This window comes from Crinia signifera, chromosome 1 (genome assembly GCF_055691185.1).
Source record: "Crinia signifera chromosome 1, ASM5569118v1, whole genome shotgun sequence".
NCBI lineage: Eukaryota > Metazoa > Chordata > Amphibia > Anura > Myobatrachidae > Crinia > Crinia signifera.
In genome coordinates this window covers 295,135,120-295,151,902 of record NC_139217.1, presented here as the reverse complement: position 1 = coordinate 295,151,902, position 16,783 = coordinate 295,135,120, and the positions used below count along the sequence as shown (strand labels likewise).

The window sequence follows — 16,783 nt, the reverse complement described above, 5'->3', positions numbered from 1 at the left end:
TACTACCAATACTTTAACGTTATGTACAAATGGATGCTTGCCGCTTGCCCGAGTACTTAGTTCTGCAGTGAACGCTGTCCAAATGGAGTTTTAATAGAGATCATTGATCTCTAATAGTAAACAAAAGTGATAATAGCAAGAGTGACCATTCTGCATTATTTTCTTCTGTTCATGGTCCATTATCCTTTCTCTCTGACCAATAGCGTGTGTCGTTCCCCTGTCCCCCATGATAATCAATGATCTCTACTGCAAGATCCATTCTCTTCCATTTGTATTGCAGTTAGCACCAGGTGAATGAATCTCAGCTCAGGTGTGCTACAAAAGTCTACTGTATGGCCCTGATCTCGGAATTATACTTGTGAAGCATATATATTGCAGAAACAGAATACATGCTACAGTATATCAGGGTTTCAAAGTTGGCAAATAAAATAAAAAAAAGATAGAAACACAGTCAAATGTAATATATTCTATATATCTGCTCACACATCCTTAACAAAAAGAAAATAGGCCTAATTTTATTTCAGTGGAGTCCAAATCAATCATACTGTGGTTTAAACAATGTCCTATTGAAAATGAACAATGACTAATGCTATCTATCCTTTGTTCGTTTTTTTTTTTACAGTGTAGTGGCTGAGAAGCATTAATAGAAAGAACAAAAATAGCTGCTGTAATGATGTCAGCATCGCGTTTTCCTAGACATTCAGACTGAAGAACCGGCCTAAATACTAACCCAACACTGTCCCGACAGCTGTGCACATCTGATTAAATATATAATGTATTTGCTCAATTGTAAAACAGTGCATGGGTGTCTGGTGACTAAACTGCCGCTGACATGAAATTATGGTTGCTGTCCTCAGCTAACTCATAAAAAATACATAATTATGTGACTTAAGGTAAAATAATAGAGCTTTAAATAAAATGAAAACTTTTTTTATTGTTTTCTTGTATTTAGTTAGGTGTGAATGTCCTAAACAGTTTGAAACTGGGACTCTTTACGGACTACATATGGATGACTGGTGGAGAAGAGGCCAGTGGTCAGAATACTGATGCGGGCTTCCCAATGGAGAGAAGCCTGATAGGGCTCTGGTAACTATATATACACCTTCCTTGTCCTCCCCCCATTTCAAACCCTCCCTCCCTGAAACTTAACCCTAACCCTTCCCTGCCGCAGCCTAACCCTTCCCTCCCAAAGCCTAACCCTAACTCTACCTGCTGGTGCCTAACTCTAACCTTTCTAGCGTTAGGCACTATCCTAACCCTGTCCTAGCCTATACCCTTCTAATTGCTTAAGCCTAACACAGTTATTTCTTATTCACTGCAGGGACCACCCACCGCCGCCAGTTTTATACACAGCGTTGCAGGTACCCGCACGGCAAGGACACCACTGCGGCTCCTGTCAGAAGCCAGCATGGACCACCCTGCCTGCTCCCCAGACGGCGCAGCAGGTTCCCCCTTTGCACGGGGGGCGAGGTGCGAACTGCTGCACTCCAGTGGCCGGCGCCCTAGGCAAATGCCTAGACCTGCCTAGTGGTGGCAACTATAGTAAGTAATTTAGTGGTCTATGTATCAAGCCCATTTTTCATAAAATTATGCATTTCTTTTATAACGGTTCCTTCTATTTCTAAATTAAGTACAACCTTTTTCTATGTATTATACCGATAGGCATACTAGTACATAACACCTGATAGCATTTACCCATCACTAATGAGCAATGTAAACAACATGGGACAATTTCTTTGACACAAAACCATTTTTGTGAATACAAGAAAGAAATACATTTTACCATTAATAAAACATATTTAGTAAGAGGAAATCAGGAGTAAAAAGTAAGAAAAATCACAGTAAAAAACCAAATTCCAATTCCCAGTTTAGTCATTTCTGGCAAATGCTGTATTCTTATCCAATAACATTTTCATATATGCACATTCACAAAACTCATTTATTAGCAATTTAACTTATTACATGTCAGCAACGCATATTATATTGTTAATTAGCCAATAATTCTTACCTTGTGATCCTTCTTGAGAATGCTGTATTCCAGTCCTGCAACCTATTGAGGAAAGAATTGGAAATATTAGTTTTGTATTTCATAGTGGAATCTAAATGTAAAGATAAAGTTTAAGCATAAATTATAATTTAGGCAACTCATATGAATGACATTCTAGCTGCTTGCCATCATAAGGAGTGATCCAGTAACTTTTTCAAAACTCCTGCGTGTTATTTCAACACTTCTATGTTTTGATGGAAATTTATGTAAAAATGGAAGCCATTGGTGTAATTGTCTTGCTTATGGGTCTCACCAGGATGGGTGTAAGCAGTGTCACCTGCTGTTCAGGTGCAATGAGCAACAAACTTACTGCTCAGAAACACCACAATAATGGAATGACACTTGTGGCCAACCAGACAATCTTTGAATTCAGTTAAGGGGCAAACACACGGGCGATTCCAGACACTTTTCTAAGCAATCTGGAGCACAGAACACTCGTGTGTATGCCCTGCAGCAATGCATGGTCCCGCGTGTCGCTATCACCTGTAGGGAAAGTCAGTGCTTGCAAAGCATTGCAGTATGCTGAGCAGATACCCCATGTTTGCATGGCTTTAGATTTTTATAACATAGATAGATAGCTAGCTAGCTAGCTAGATAGATATATGACATAACCATACAAGGGGATTAAAGGTAAAGTAACACCAATGTCACTATTGGAGATATAGGCAGATGATGAGGATACAAAAATGTCACTGATATGAATTATTATTAACTGTAATAGTATAGCATTAACATGTCAGGAAGTAATTTCACAGATAATGTTTGACCGTTTAAATTATTCCCTGCTCCTGTGTACTTTCCTATCTGTTTTGTTTTACTATGGATAAAACTATATTATTATTATTATAATATAATTTATAAGGCGCCACAAGTGTTTCGCAGCGCCGTACAAAGGAACAATACAGGGAGACAAAACTTGGCATAACATTGAATAAATAACAAAAATACAGTACAAATAAAGAGCACCACAGTTCAATACACATTACAGCTAAATGTAAGTAGTGAGGACCCAATCAACATACAACTAGAGGCTTGAGACCAATGATGGAGATGAGTATGAAGATGGTTACTGAGTGTTGGAGTAAAGGAGAGCTGTGAGTGAAATGTGAAGAGAAGTGGGCTTTGACAACAGGATTGGGAATATTTGGTCACAAGTCATTTAGCCTACCAACTCACAGATAGTTGGAAATAACCCTGTTTAACAAATGCTAATTACTACGCTGCATAATATGTCCCCGTTCTCTATCAGATTCCTTGTCAGTGACACATATATGGGAATTATTGTTAGTGTTTAATGTACTTAGTGCCAACATAACATGGCTAAGAGAAAAGCTGCACACAACTCGGTAATAGTAATAGGGACCTAGTTGCTAGAGGTCCTACAGATGCACTTATCTGTAGCTTCGACCCGTCTTGGCGTGTCGCTCACTGAGAGTGGCTCCATCTGTAGATTTCATCTGAGAATTGCAATATTATATATTGTTAAAGTGTCAGACATATACAAGGCTAAATCCACCGGTTTTTTTTATCGACCTCAGGCATCTCGGATCCTATTACATTTCCCCAAATAAATTAAAAGGGGAGAACCTTCTTTTTTAATAGAACATACTGTAAGAGGAATTGAAGATATGGCAAGAATGCTTGTTTTGAACAACAACCAAACAAGGTTAAATTTGATACTTGATCCAGTCAATAGATATCAATAGACAAAAGGAACCATAATCAGGTTACTTTTTACTTCCTATATGTCCCCTATATTCCTGGATCAGGATAAATTGGACCATGTCACGATCAAACCTTTGCTGTTACTCTGTCTCCTTCAGACACACCACTCATGTTTTTATTTCCCATGGAAAGATATCATAAATACTGTATATAATCTGTAGTTTGTGCATATGTAATGTAACAAATTATTTGAAGCTCCTGCAGCCAGCCTATGATTGACTGATCCTGCAACATTGTTCTCAGGTTTGCATGCTTAATAGTTTATTAAGTGAAGGTTCTTGTTGGTGCCTCGATGGGCTGAAGTGATGATTTAGCAAGAGACTTAGGGGAAGGAGTGATGGCCAATATGAAATTAATTAGACCCTAAGGAAGTGGGTCTGTGATCTGGTAATGGAAAACAGCAAAGCAGCTTCAAGCAGAGGTTCCCAGACATGGTCCTTGAGGCACCCCAACACTACAGGTTTTAATTATATCTATGTTTGGCCACATGTGACCTAATTAGTACCTCAGTCAATTAGATTGAACCATCTGTGCTGAGTCATGGATATACTTAAAACCTGCACTGTTGAATACTCAATTTGAAACCTTTGTCTTAAAGTTAAGAACTGAGGTGCAGTGACATGGACCTACTTCATCATGGCCTTACTTCAGTGGAAACCAAGTCCAAATTCAGGTCATTTTTATGCACATTAAGAATTAGATATAATGAAGTAGGCAGCAGATTGCTATATTACTAAAATAAGCAGAAAATATATAGTCGGAGAAGGTGTAGCGGTGGTTTCATAAACATAGAAACAAAAACCACAAATTGTGTTTCCAAAGGATAAAATATCAAGTGCATTAGGATCTGCCCTATTGTTCTCAGTACATTATATGATCATGTAAAGTAATGAGTAAAAGTATCAAGTATTAGTGTTATGGACAATTACAGATTAAACCCTGTGGAGGCCCCCCACCCCAATCTATGATCTGGAAATTGTAATGTGAATCTAGGTTATGTACTTGTTACTGGGTACATTACATAAATACACTATTTAAGAAAGCTTGATTGCAATCTTCTTTCAATATAAATCAATATTATTTTGATCCTTTGTCTTGGGATCCCTAATAGGCACTGGTGCTTTCTCTTCCTGTTTGGTAACATCCTTTCCCAGGACTGTAGTTGGAAGAGCAACATTCATTATAACTAGGTTGCTAACGGCCTACCTGATTTAGAACTTGATTCTATGTGTGCAAATTTGCAATCCGTATGATTATTGAATGATTGTGCATGCGTACGGATCATTGTGCACATGTGCGAGCCTAAATAGTGACAAAAATAGGAAAAATATCTAATCGCAATTCACATGCAATTTGACTGACAGGAAGTTAGCATTTGGGGGTGGTAACATGCCATTTTCAGGCATACCCAAGCATTTTAAGTGAGGGTGTGTGCCGGCCTTGATCAGCCTGTCTCAGAGTTGTGGAAGGGTCACACTTACTCACTTTTGCACAGAGTGGAAAAATCAAGTGATGGTTTGTGATTTGCATATATATGAGCAACAGGATAGCGGATTAGCAATATTTTCGCAATTCACTCACTGATGTGGCAGGTTTTTTCGCTGTCAGGGCAGCTGCTAACTCCTTGCAGTCATCTTCAAATTTGCATCAGGCCATTAATCTCTTTTGTGCTGACCTGGATTGTTTCTGCATCCAATGTGTTGATTACCTACTCTGTCATCTGGACTTGTAATTATCTGTGGTTTATCTGATCAACTGTATAGTTTATTGGACTTTGCCATGCTTACTCAAAACCCAGACTGTCCAACTAAAAGGTTTTGGGGTACATACTAAATAGATAACATTTTACTTTAACCAATGTGATTTCTACCATTTTGTTTTATAGTAAAACCTGGTTGGTTTTTGTCATTTATTTATTGAATTAGGTCTACTTATGTGAAACCAGGGGCCAAATGTTAAGCTGCCAGAATTTGGCAGCTGTGCAGGATGCCGGCTGAACTTAGGTGTTTTTTTTCAAGGGGCAATCAATTACAAGGCAAAACCAGTCATTGTGATTGCCCCTTTAACACATTGAAGTTACATCTGGCCCAAGTCCTTTTGTGCTTTTCATACAGTGTGATTTATTAATGACCTCAAAAATATAATTTGTGTCACATACTTATTATAAATATTGCATTTACAGATTAATGAGCAATTTTACAGACCTATCATTGATCAACAATTACAGATTCTATTTCTAACCATTCTATTTATAGTACATATTCTCTCATAACATTATAACCATCAGAAAGGATGTGGCACTTCCGTAACAGTCTATTAATATACTGTTTATTTCTTAAGTCAGAAATTCAAGATTGATAACATTATGGTTTCTTAAATTAGTTTGTGCATAAACCTACCTTACTTTATGAGATATTTTCAAATCCAATTACACAGTATGTAAAATGAGAATCCACAACAGTTCTAATGAAATAATTTTATATTTTTATAAGTATATTGAATTACAGAAATGGATCCATTACATTGCATACAAATCTATCCACTTATTTGTTACAGTTATTAAACTTGAAGACAATTCTTTTATTGTGCCACCTGATATATTTTAGGGTCCTCGCATAAGACTTTAGCATTTGATTGGATTACACATTAAATAAGTGGAGTATAATAATGATGGTACAGTAATTACACCCAAACCATGGTACTGTGTCTAACTAGAAACACATTGTATGTACAGTAATAGGTTAATACATAATTGAGGAAATGTTGCCATCCAATTAAAGATGACAGAGCTGAGTGAATACATACAGTTACACTTAGATGTCAGTTTGATTAAAAGAGGAGGAGTAGGTTGTTACATTAGGGAGAACTTAAACTAAAATATTAATGGACATGGGTGTTACAGACCAATCTTTGGGGCAGGTGTACTACGCCTTAGAGAGTAATAAAGTGAACAGAATTAAAGTGCCAGCTAATCAGCTCCTATCTGTCATTTTTCAAACACTGGGGCAAATGTATTAAGCTAGGTAAAGTGATGAAGTGGTGATAAAGCGGTGGAAAAATGGAAGGCGATAACTCACCACCTGCAACTCAACTCCTAACTATCATTTTTCTAACACAGCTGATTGGCTGGTGTGTTATCACCTTTCACTTTTTCACTGCTTTATCACCACTTCATCATTTCACCAGGCTTAACACATCTGCCACACTACCTGTATCATGTCAGTTAAGTGACTGGCTGCTTAGTACTGTACATATGCCCAATTATCATAGTGTGGAGAGATGTGGACAGAATGTTAAAGGCGTACTGTACAGTTGCATAGCCCCTACAGAGCTCTGCACAGTGAACAGGATAAAGGGTATATTCTTTTCATAGAGGTCCACATCAGTGAGAAATATATGTAGAACATAGAAACATAGAATTTTATGGCAGATCAGAACCATTTGGACCATCTAGTCTGCCCCTTTTTTTATCCTTCAGGTAATTTCAGCTCTTTTTTATCCTTATTTCTTTGTAAGGATATTCATATGCCTATCCCAAGCATGTTTAAATTGTTCTACTATCTTAGCCTCTACCACCTCTGATGGGAGGCTATTCCACTTATCCACTACCCTTTCTGTGAAGTAATTTTTTCTAACATTTACCCTGAACCTACCTCCCTCCAGTTTCAGTGCATTTCCTCGTGTCTTTTTACTTCTTACTTAAAATATCTTAAGATATACTGCTTACAATATATACTGTCCACCTGCTACAAATACCTGCTGCTGTCTACCTGCTACAAGTAAAGAACAAGACCTTACTGCTATCCAGTGAATGTGATTACTTGCCACAATCGCAAGCTCTAACAGACAACCAAACTGTCTTCATGGATGATCTTTTTAAAGATAGGATCCACCTTAAGAAAAGAGGAATGTACTATTTATATCATGCAATCACATTCTCTGATTACTTCAAAATGAAAATGATCCGCAGAGGATTTCGCATAAAGAATGTTCCAACTATCGGTAGATACAATATCAACTTCTGCAAAAATTGGGTAGTGATACTCAATAAAAGCAGTTTTGACTTAATCTTACTGCTCATTGAAGAAGTAACCAAAGAGTTAAAAACCACCAAAGAGACCTTGCACACCCACATTTGACTCAGACAAAACACAGAATTGGACAGAAAAATTAAAAGCCCAAATCGACTAATACAATAAAGAACTGAAAAATTTAAGAATAAATTATTGAAAGTCAAGATGGATTACAAATAAATATATACAGTTTATGGTTCGCTCACATGGAAACAATCCCAAGAGAGAAAAAGCCCAGGAGACACCGTCACTATATGTCAAACACAGAATTATCAGCAGAAAACAATAGTTCTGCTAATGAACAGGAAGGTTCTTTTAAGCAGACAACAACACAGAGTTTCCCTATAGGGGTCAAAACAAGAGCCCAGCCCTCAAATGCAATTGCACCTATAGCAACAGAGAAAACCGTAGACAAAGGGAGAGGAAGGAGACGACATAGACAATGGAGAGTCTAATATTTAATCTCTCAAATAGACCGCTCTCCGGAGTGGAAACTTCAGCGTTAAATAAGGGATTGTCCTTTATCCCTAACACCAAATTCAACACATTTAATTGGCAAATTGACACTTTTAAACAGTTTTTTTTTAATGTTTTTCAGGATGTTTGAAGACATGATGACTTAAAAACCCAGTCCCATACCATCCTAATATGACTTAAGCAAAAACACAAGCCATTAAATCTCTCTATGATGATACCAGCATAGTCATACAACCGTCCAATAATGGAGGATCCATCACTATTCTAAAAATGTCGGACTATATAGAAGAGATATATTCTCAATTTTCAGAAGCAAGAATGTACTAAAAACTACTACATGTTCATGAGTTGGATGAACTCCTACTCTAAGCTAGAGATGATGTCCTGCTTTCAACTGAAATAAAAATGGCCTTGAGTGTCCAATATCCAATTATTCCACTTCTCTCCAAAATCTCTAAGGTCCATAAATGGTTAAGCAAACCCCCAGGGTTCGCTATATCAACCAATTGCTGACTTCTTGGATAGTTTCCTGCAACCTTGTGTGTAGACTGAAAAAAACCTTAAAGATACCATCACTTTACTTCAACAGTTATATTCTTTACCAGCTTTAGAACCTACCTTTTGGTTGGTCAGAGTTGACGTTAAAAACTTATACACATGCATTCTACAAGCAGTGCTTAAATGGTCACCAATAATCAAGAATATTCTGGATGAACACTAATCTTTTCATCCCTCATGGAAATAACACTCATAAAGAACTTTTTTTCTTTTATAATTATTTATTTTTACAAATAGCAGGGTGTGCTATGGGTTCTGCTGTAGCACCTTCGCTAGCTAACAGTTACATAATCTTAGTAGAAAGATATGTTTAATCAATGTTTAATACAAAAATAATAACATGCACTATCCTTAAAGCCCAGACTAAATGAGTACCCTCATTATTGTCACACCGGATATTGTTTATAACCAAGGTAGAAAATAGGGGGTTTCACTGGAAGAGTATCACAGGCACAAATATTAAAGGAATGAAAACTAGATGGGATAGAGAATTATCTGTCAAACTAATAAGGATGGTGTGGCTGTTTGGGCCTTTGGGAGTCAGTTTTCCCAGCCAATGAATCCACCTGGACTCCAGTGGGAGCAGGTGATGGCCCAATCCGCTCCCCTTAGTAAGGGGGGGGGGGGGGGGGGCACTTAATCAATAATTCGGTATCATAATGAAGACAAATTATTACTCTGACTTAAAAAGGTGTTAAACCATGGGCTGTTCTGTCTTTCTAAAGGCATGTTTGATTGTGCTCCTATAGAGCGCCATGCGCTGTTCAAAAATGTGCTCTGTTTTTACTACACACAGCATACATACAAACACAAAGAAGGACAGTGAGTGCCTCACCCAGCCACTAAAAACTACTAAACCCCCAGGCATTTGACACATTCACCTGAAAAGATGCAGAAGTCACTGCCTCACAAGGAATGCTCTGTTTCAGAGCCACATGAAGGAGCTGCACACTAGCTCCCCCTACCTGCAGCCAGCCCAGCAGTCAGCCTGTATAATAAGAGGCAGCTGGCAGCAACAGCACAGCCTGCCTGAGCCTGCATTCAGAAATAATTAGCCAATTATATTTATTATATAAAATAAGTGATACATTAATCAATGTGACTTATGTTCGACCTATGGGCCTGATTCAGCATGACTTGTCATTTTGTGACATTTTACAAAATTACAACTCCCGGTAGTAGGCTTCAGGGGGCTGTCAAGCACAGGGCAAGGCTATACAGCAAAGTGATCACATAACACTGGCTGCCCCCTGGCTACACAGCCTAGCTGCAAAGCTTGGAACAGTCCAGACAATTTTTGGATGAAACGTCTGATGTCATATAGCCCCCCCCCCCCCCCGAATGGTATGGACACTGAGTTGGCTGGACTGCATCCCTACAACGGGTGGGTCATGACCTCCTCAATGGCTGGTTGCAGCCCCCCCCCATTGCTTTGTGGATTGTGGTGGCATTTTCACAATGTGACCACATTTCAAGGCCTCACGCACAAGCTAAATGTGATTTGTGATCTTGAGAGTTAAACTCTGCTAATATCACAGCCTGGCTATTGCATGTAGCTTAGCACCTGATGATGTTGATTATTTTTTTAGCTCAACCTTGATGTCATATTTTTCATAGAAGATGTTCTGTTTCAAAACACACCTATTGTTTGTTAAGCTTTAATACATTTTACAAACAAAACACTCGATGCCATTAGTTGTAAGATAACCGTAATCTTTTTGTTGCAGCAAAACAAATAGACATTATAATACAGTATGATAATGAAACATCAGAAATGCTAAATTCTGTGAAACCGCGAAGCATACCTCAGAAAACCCCTACGTTTTTATGCAAGACATCATTTGAGAGAAGAAAATAATTGGCTCTGCAGAGAAAGTTGATAAGAAATAAAATGAGATGGCTGCCAAAGCAGAACTCTGTCTGAAATGACACTGTCACCAAAGGTTTCTCTAACCTGATCTTCATTTTGGCTTATCAGTTTCAGAAACTGCAAAATGGCTTTAGTGGTCTGAAAGCGAAGCCTGAGTTGCAAGGGATTGATTTGGTTGCCAAGTGAAAATGGCCTACATTAACCTGCCACATATATCTTAATATGTTGATAGAAGTATGCTGTGGAGAAAATTGTCTTAGAAAATTGTCTGATCTTTTATTTCTAAGGTGCAGTTCTGCAGTAATGTGCCCGGTGAAGTTGCTGTTTATGCTTGGTAACCTGGCCCTGTTCATTTCTATGCTCAACAAACAACTGTAGAGAAATCAGGAAACAATACAGCACTGATTGTACTTGCACTCAACAGCAAAGGAAAGACTGAACTAGTAGCAAGTTTAAGAATGTCCTAAAGAGTTGCTTTGCTCTTCTGTTTTATTCTGCTACTACTATTATATAACAGCAAATAATGGACAATAAGAATTGATGTTTACAATCACTGCACTATATGTGTATAAGGCGCCACAATATGTTATAAGGCACCACAAGTGGTATGTAGCGCCGTACACATTGAACACATTAGAACAGTACAATATATACAGAACTAGACATGACAGCGACAGAAGAACAAAAACAGCACAATTTCAGCAGAAATCTTGGTACACAATACAGCTGAGATAGAGGGAAGTGAGTGAGAAGAGATGCAGGTATAGATTTTAGATGAGTAAGAGAGCTGTAATTGAAATGCAAGAAGAGTGCTGTGAGAACAGGAGGGAAGAGGGCCCTATGCATATTTTATATATATATATATATATATATATATATATATATATTAGAGATGAGCGGGTTCGGATCCTAGAGATCCCGAACCCCCACGAACTTACCTGATCCTAGGCCGATGGTCGCTGTCATTTTTCTGTGTTCAAAACAAGGCCGAACGTCATCTTCCCGCTGTCAGATTCTCGCGATACCTGGGGATATATACTGTAGTTCCCGACGGTCGGCGCCATTTTCAAACAGGCTGGTGATTTCAGACAGCATGGATGTGTCCGTGCTGTCTGCTGAGCGGAGTGGGGGGGATGACATGCTGGGGGGGGGATGATTTATGCATAGGGGGCTGCTGCTAGTGCTACAGAGGGGGCTACATTATTTTAATTCAGCAAAAAAAAAAAAAATTTAATGACTGCTGTCAGTGCACAGTATAAGTCCAGGGTGCCCGCATGTGTGCTGCATCAGTCCAGGGTGCCCGCATGTGTGCTGCATCAGTCCAGGGTGCCCACATTTGTACTGTATCCATCCAGGGGTGCCCACATGTGTTCTGTATTTGTCCAGGGGTGCCCACATTTGTACTGTATACATCCAGGGGTGCCCACATGTGTGCTGTATTTGTCCAGGGGTGCCCACATTTGTGCTGTATCAGTCCAGGGGTGCCCGCATGTGTACTGTATCCATCCAGGGGTGCCCACATGTGTGCTGTATTTGTCCAGGGGTGCCCACATGTGTGCTGTATCAGTCCAGGGGTGCCCGCAGGTGTGCCGTATAATTCTATGGGTGCCCCCTTGTGTCCTGTATCAGTCCAGGAGTGCCCGCATGTGTGCCATATAATTCCATGGGTGCCCCCCATGTGTCCTGTATCAGTCCTGGGGTGCACGCATGTGTGCCGTATAATTCAAGGGGTGCCCCATGTGTCCCATATCAGACCAGGGGAGCTGCCCTTTTTTTTAATGAAAATAAAAATAAGGTGTTTTTTTTTTTTTTTTTTACTGCAAGGGCTGTTAAATGCGCTGTAGTCCAGGGGTGAGCCAAGAGTGCTGTATAATTCATGGGGTGTTGCTAAGTAAGGTGTTCTGCTCTTTTTTATAATTAAAAGAATACAAATTTTTATTTTTACTGCAGGAATTTGTCTGCCGCATAATTCCATGCCTGCCGCCATGTGTGCCGTATCAGGTCAGGGGTGCCACCATCTGTGCCGTATAATTCCTGGGGTAAGCCAAGTCTGCCAATTCATGGGGTGCTGTCAAGTGTGCCATATCAGTCCAGGGGTGATGCTAAATGTGCCGTATCAGTCCAGGGGTGATGCTACCTGTGCCATATCAGTCCAGGGGTAATTCTAGGTGTGCAGTATCAGCCTAGAGGGGATGCTAAGTGTGCCATATCAGTCTAGTGTTTGTGCCGCACACTTGTGTGGCTTATCATAGTTATCCAGCTACCTCGGTGCAACCTTTTGCCCTAAAAACAATATTGTAAGGTGTGAGCTGTTCAGAATAGACTGGAAATGAGTGGAAATGAATGTTATTGAGGTTAATATAGCGTAGGACAGTGGTTCCCAAACTGTGTGCCGTGGCTCCCTGGGGTGCCTCGGGACACATGCAGGGGTTCCGCGGCTTGGTGGTCCAGGACCAACTCAAATTATTAATGGTTAATTATTTAGGAGCAAAACCAGTGCTGGTGGCTGCCAATCATAGAATGTGTACAAACAGAAGCAAATCCTGCCCTTTACCACATAACTGCCGCTAAGAATCGAAATATAAACCCAATCTAATTAATTTTTTTGGACCTAGGGGTGCCGTGAAAAAAATTCTGATTCTCTAGGGTGCCGTGAATCAAAAAAGATTGAGAACCTCTGGCGTAGGAGCAAAAAATAAAAAACAAAATTCTGCGATTTTAGCCGTTTTTATGCTTTTTTAACAAAAAATTAGAACCCAAAACCCAAAAAATCCAAACACAAAACACTTAGGAGGTGTTTTGCCAAAACCCATTAGAACCCAAAACCTCAAGGTAATCAGAACCCAAAACCCGAAAAGTGGCCGGTGCACATCCCTAATATATATATGGGTTATCGGAGTGCGCTTCAAACAAGTACCAACTAGCCAATTCGTACAATTAGTCCATTCAGCTGATACAGTGATCAGGATTCTAAAGAAGTATTATTGTCAGTTCTTCAAAATAAGTTGGAGACTCCAATCAGGTAAAATATTCTTTATTCATAAAACCCAACGCGTTTCGTCACATATGACTTCATCAGGGGTAGGGCAAAGATGTTTCTTAAGCTCCCAACAGGTTTCTAATGGGAACGTTTTTTCAGGTAACTATATGTCTGAGGGTTCTTTACCCAACAATCCTTTCACTTGTTTAGCGGGTTAAATGCCTGAACAGGTAAGCCCTATTGTGATTCAATAGATTCAATATTCAATAGATGTGATTCTTCTAACCGTTAAGGTGATAAAGTGGCTGTGACTTTATTATTCAAAAAAGGGGGGGCGACTCCACCCACTCGATCTGTCTTTTTGAACCGCTGTCTTGTCCAGTCTCCTCTGCAAGCAGGAATGCATTATTACACTTTGTGAAAATACTGCTGAGTGCAACTGCTTCTTTTGCTGTTTGGGGATGTATATATATATATATATATATATATATATATATATATATATATATATATCTCCACAAGGCACCACAAGGCACTGACATAGAGGCATTCCTTTGCACATTTGAGTGCATGACCATGCATTTGGGATGGCCTGCGGAGCAATGGTCTGACAGGCTGGCTCCCTGGCTCCAGGGGAGGCACAGAGAGCCTATGTGGATATGTCTGAGGCTGACTTTCCTAGCCTGCCCTTAAGAAAGCTATACTTATATAGGATTGGAGTAACCGGCAAAGCAAAGCCCAATAATTCCATGACTGGTGGCTGGAGGGCTCTGAGCTTCCCAGGATTAAGCTGGCTAAACTAGCTCGACTGGCTAAGGCCTGGTTGCAGCTGGATAAAAACTCTGCAGTGCAAATTGTGGAGATAGTCGCATTGGACCAGGCTATGCAGGTGTTAGACCACTTAGTGCAGCAGTGGGCCCTTCAGGCTGACCCTCAGACATTTGAGGAGCTGGGTAGTAGTGACTGAGTGACACCTGACCCTGGGAAAATTGAGTCAGGAACAGGGAGAGCTGTACCTATGGATTGCAGTGTGGGAATAGTTGCTCGGCTGTTGGTCAGCATTGCAACTGCGGGTGTATCCCAAGCAGAGTCCACCCTGTTCTGGATGCTGGTACAGTTGGATGGCCAGAAGATCTGGGCACTGGTGTATATTGATAGTGAGCGCACCATTGTTGCTGCCAACGTGGTTCCTCCAGGAGCTGACAAGGTCCTGCCTCCTGTCAGGGTATTGTGTATCCATGGCAATATTGAGTGCCCATATGTATACTTACCCCTGACCATACAAGGCCAGCCATTAAAGGTGGTAGCTGCAGTGACCTCCAGACCACCTTATTCTCTAATCTTGGACCATGACTTCCCATTGCTGCAGGAGCTGGTTACATGGCAGGACACTAACACAGTTGCTGAGGTGTCTCAGGCGCCAGAGGTTATCAGACTACAAAAACTTGGCATCCGGGAGAGCTACTGCAGCTACTAAACTGCACAAGAAGACCGGGTCTGATGCCCAAAGGAACCCTGTTGGTGAGATATAACTGCAGGACATTGGGCGAGATCAATGCAATGACAGAAATCTGGTACACACCTTTGAGACAATGTCGGGCATATAATGTGTATCTGGCACTGTAGGGCATATAATGTGTATCTGGAGCTGCTGCGGGCATATAATATGTATCTGGCACTGCTGGGGGCATATCATGTGTATCTGGCACTGTGGGGGGCATGTATGTCTGTCAGTGTGGGGGCATATTATGTATATCTGTCAATGCAGGGACATATAATGTGTACCTGGAGCTGCTGGGGGCATATAATATGTATCTGGCACTGCTGGGGGCATAACACATTTATCTGGTACTGTGGGGGGCACGTATGTCTGTCAATGTTGTGGCATATTATGTACAGTATATCTGTCAATACGGGGACATATAATGTGTATCTGGCACTTTAGTGCAAGGGGTTGTACTTGGCGTACTGTGTGCAAAGGGCTGTTCTTGGCGTACCATGTGCAAAGGGCTGTACCTGTCATACCGCGTGCAAAAGGCTGTACCTGGCATAATGAGTGTAAGGGTCTCTACCTGGCATAATGTGTATAAGCGGCTGTACCTGCTGTAATGTCTAGGAGTGGCCATTGGCATAATTAGAATTTTGTCTCATTCCGTGTGGCATAATGTGTAAGGGGCTCCTACTATTGTGGTGCATAATGTAAATATATGGTGAGGTACACTACACTTAAGGACAAGACCCTTTTTAAGTGACCACGCCCCTTTATAGATGACATGCCCTTTTAAAGTAGCCACACATCTTTCCCTGAGTGCGCACGCATAATTACATCCTTAACTTTTGCATATCCCCACTTCTAAATTTCCACTTCGACCACTGCTTACGGCCATTTAAGTTTGAGGTACGGCATTGTCTGGGGAAACAGCACCTCAATGCAGATGCCATTTCTAGGAAGTTTGTAGGTCCCGATCCTTCAAACAATGGTGAAGCTAGGGGAGGAGGAAGAGGGTGAGGTGGGTGACCTCTGGAAAGAGGTGGAGGGCTGTGTATCCTGGCAAATGACACAACAAGAGGTGGGCAAGGTGAAGAGCTTGCCTGAAAAGTTGTTAGCTTCACCAGGGTGGTTTAGCCTTATGGGGGAGGAGTGTTGCAGGGCCAGCATACCTCCACACGAAGATAATGTGTTGAATCCGGACCATGATTTAGAGCAGCAGCAGCAGCAGCGGGGAAACTGATGTAATCAAGGTTGGGCTGCTTAGAAGCACCTTTGCTCTCCTGATATAAAGGTTTCCAGGGCAGAGGGTAATTGCTCCTGGTGGTGAAATAGCTGCCAAATTGATATGCTGGAGTGCGGGGTACAGTAGGGACCATTGGAGCTTTCTGAAGAGTTTGTACTATTCTGTGACATGTGTGCTACAATGCTGTAACCATCTTTGCTTATGCTGATTACCTGCTGCAAAATAAAGGCCACAACTTCATTTTATCCAGTGTGTGTGATTCCTTGTCATAATATACCGTATATGTGCTAAATGCCAAGGGGTGGTTATATGCTCATT

The 16,783-nt window shown here is 40.6% G+C and overlaps 1 protein-coding gene across 33 annotated transcripts in view; it reads right to left on the bottom strand.

Annotated features, from left to right (window-relative positions):
• PTPRD (protein tyrosine phosphatase receptor type D) overlaps positions 1-16,783 on the bottom strand; it is a 1,589,668-nt gene that overhangs the window by 451,835 nt on the left and 1,121,050 nt on the right. For all 33 annotated transcript variants that reach the window (XM_083185941.1, XM_083185944.1, XM_083185945.1 and 30 more), the window contains exon 9: positions 2,009-2,050. The gene's annotated coding sequence lies outside the window, so the exon portion shown is untranslated. The remainder of the gene's footprint in view (positions 1-2,008; positions 2,051-16,783) is intronic.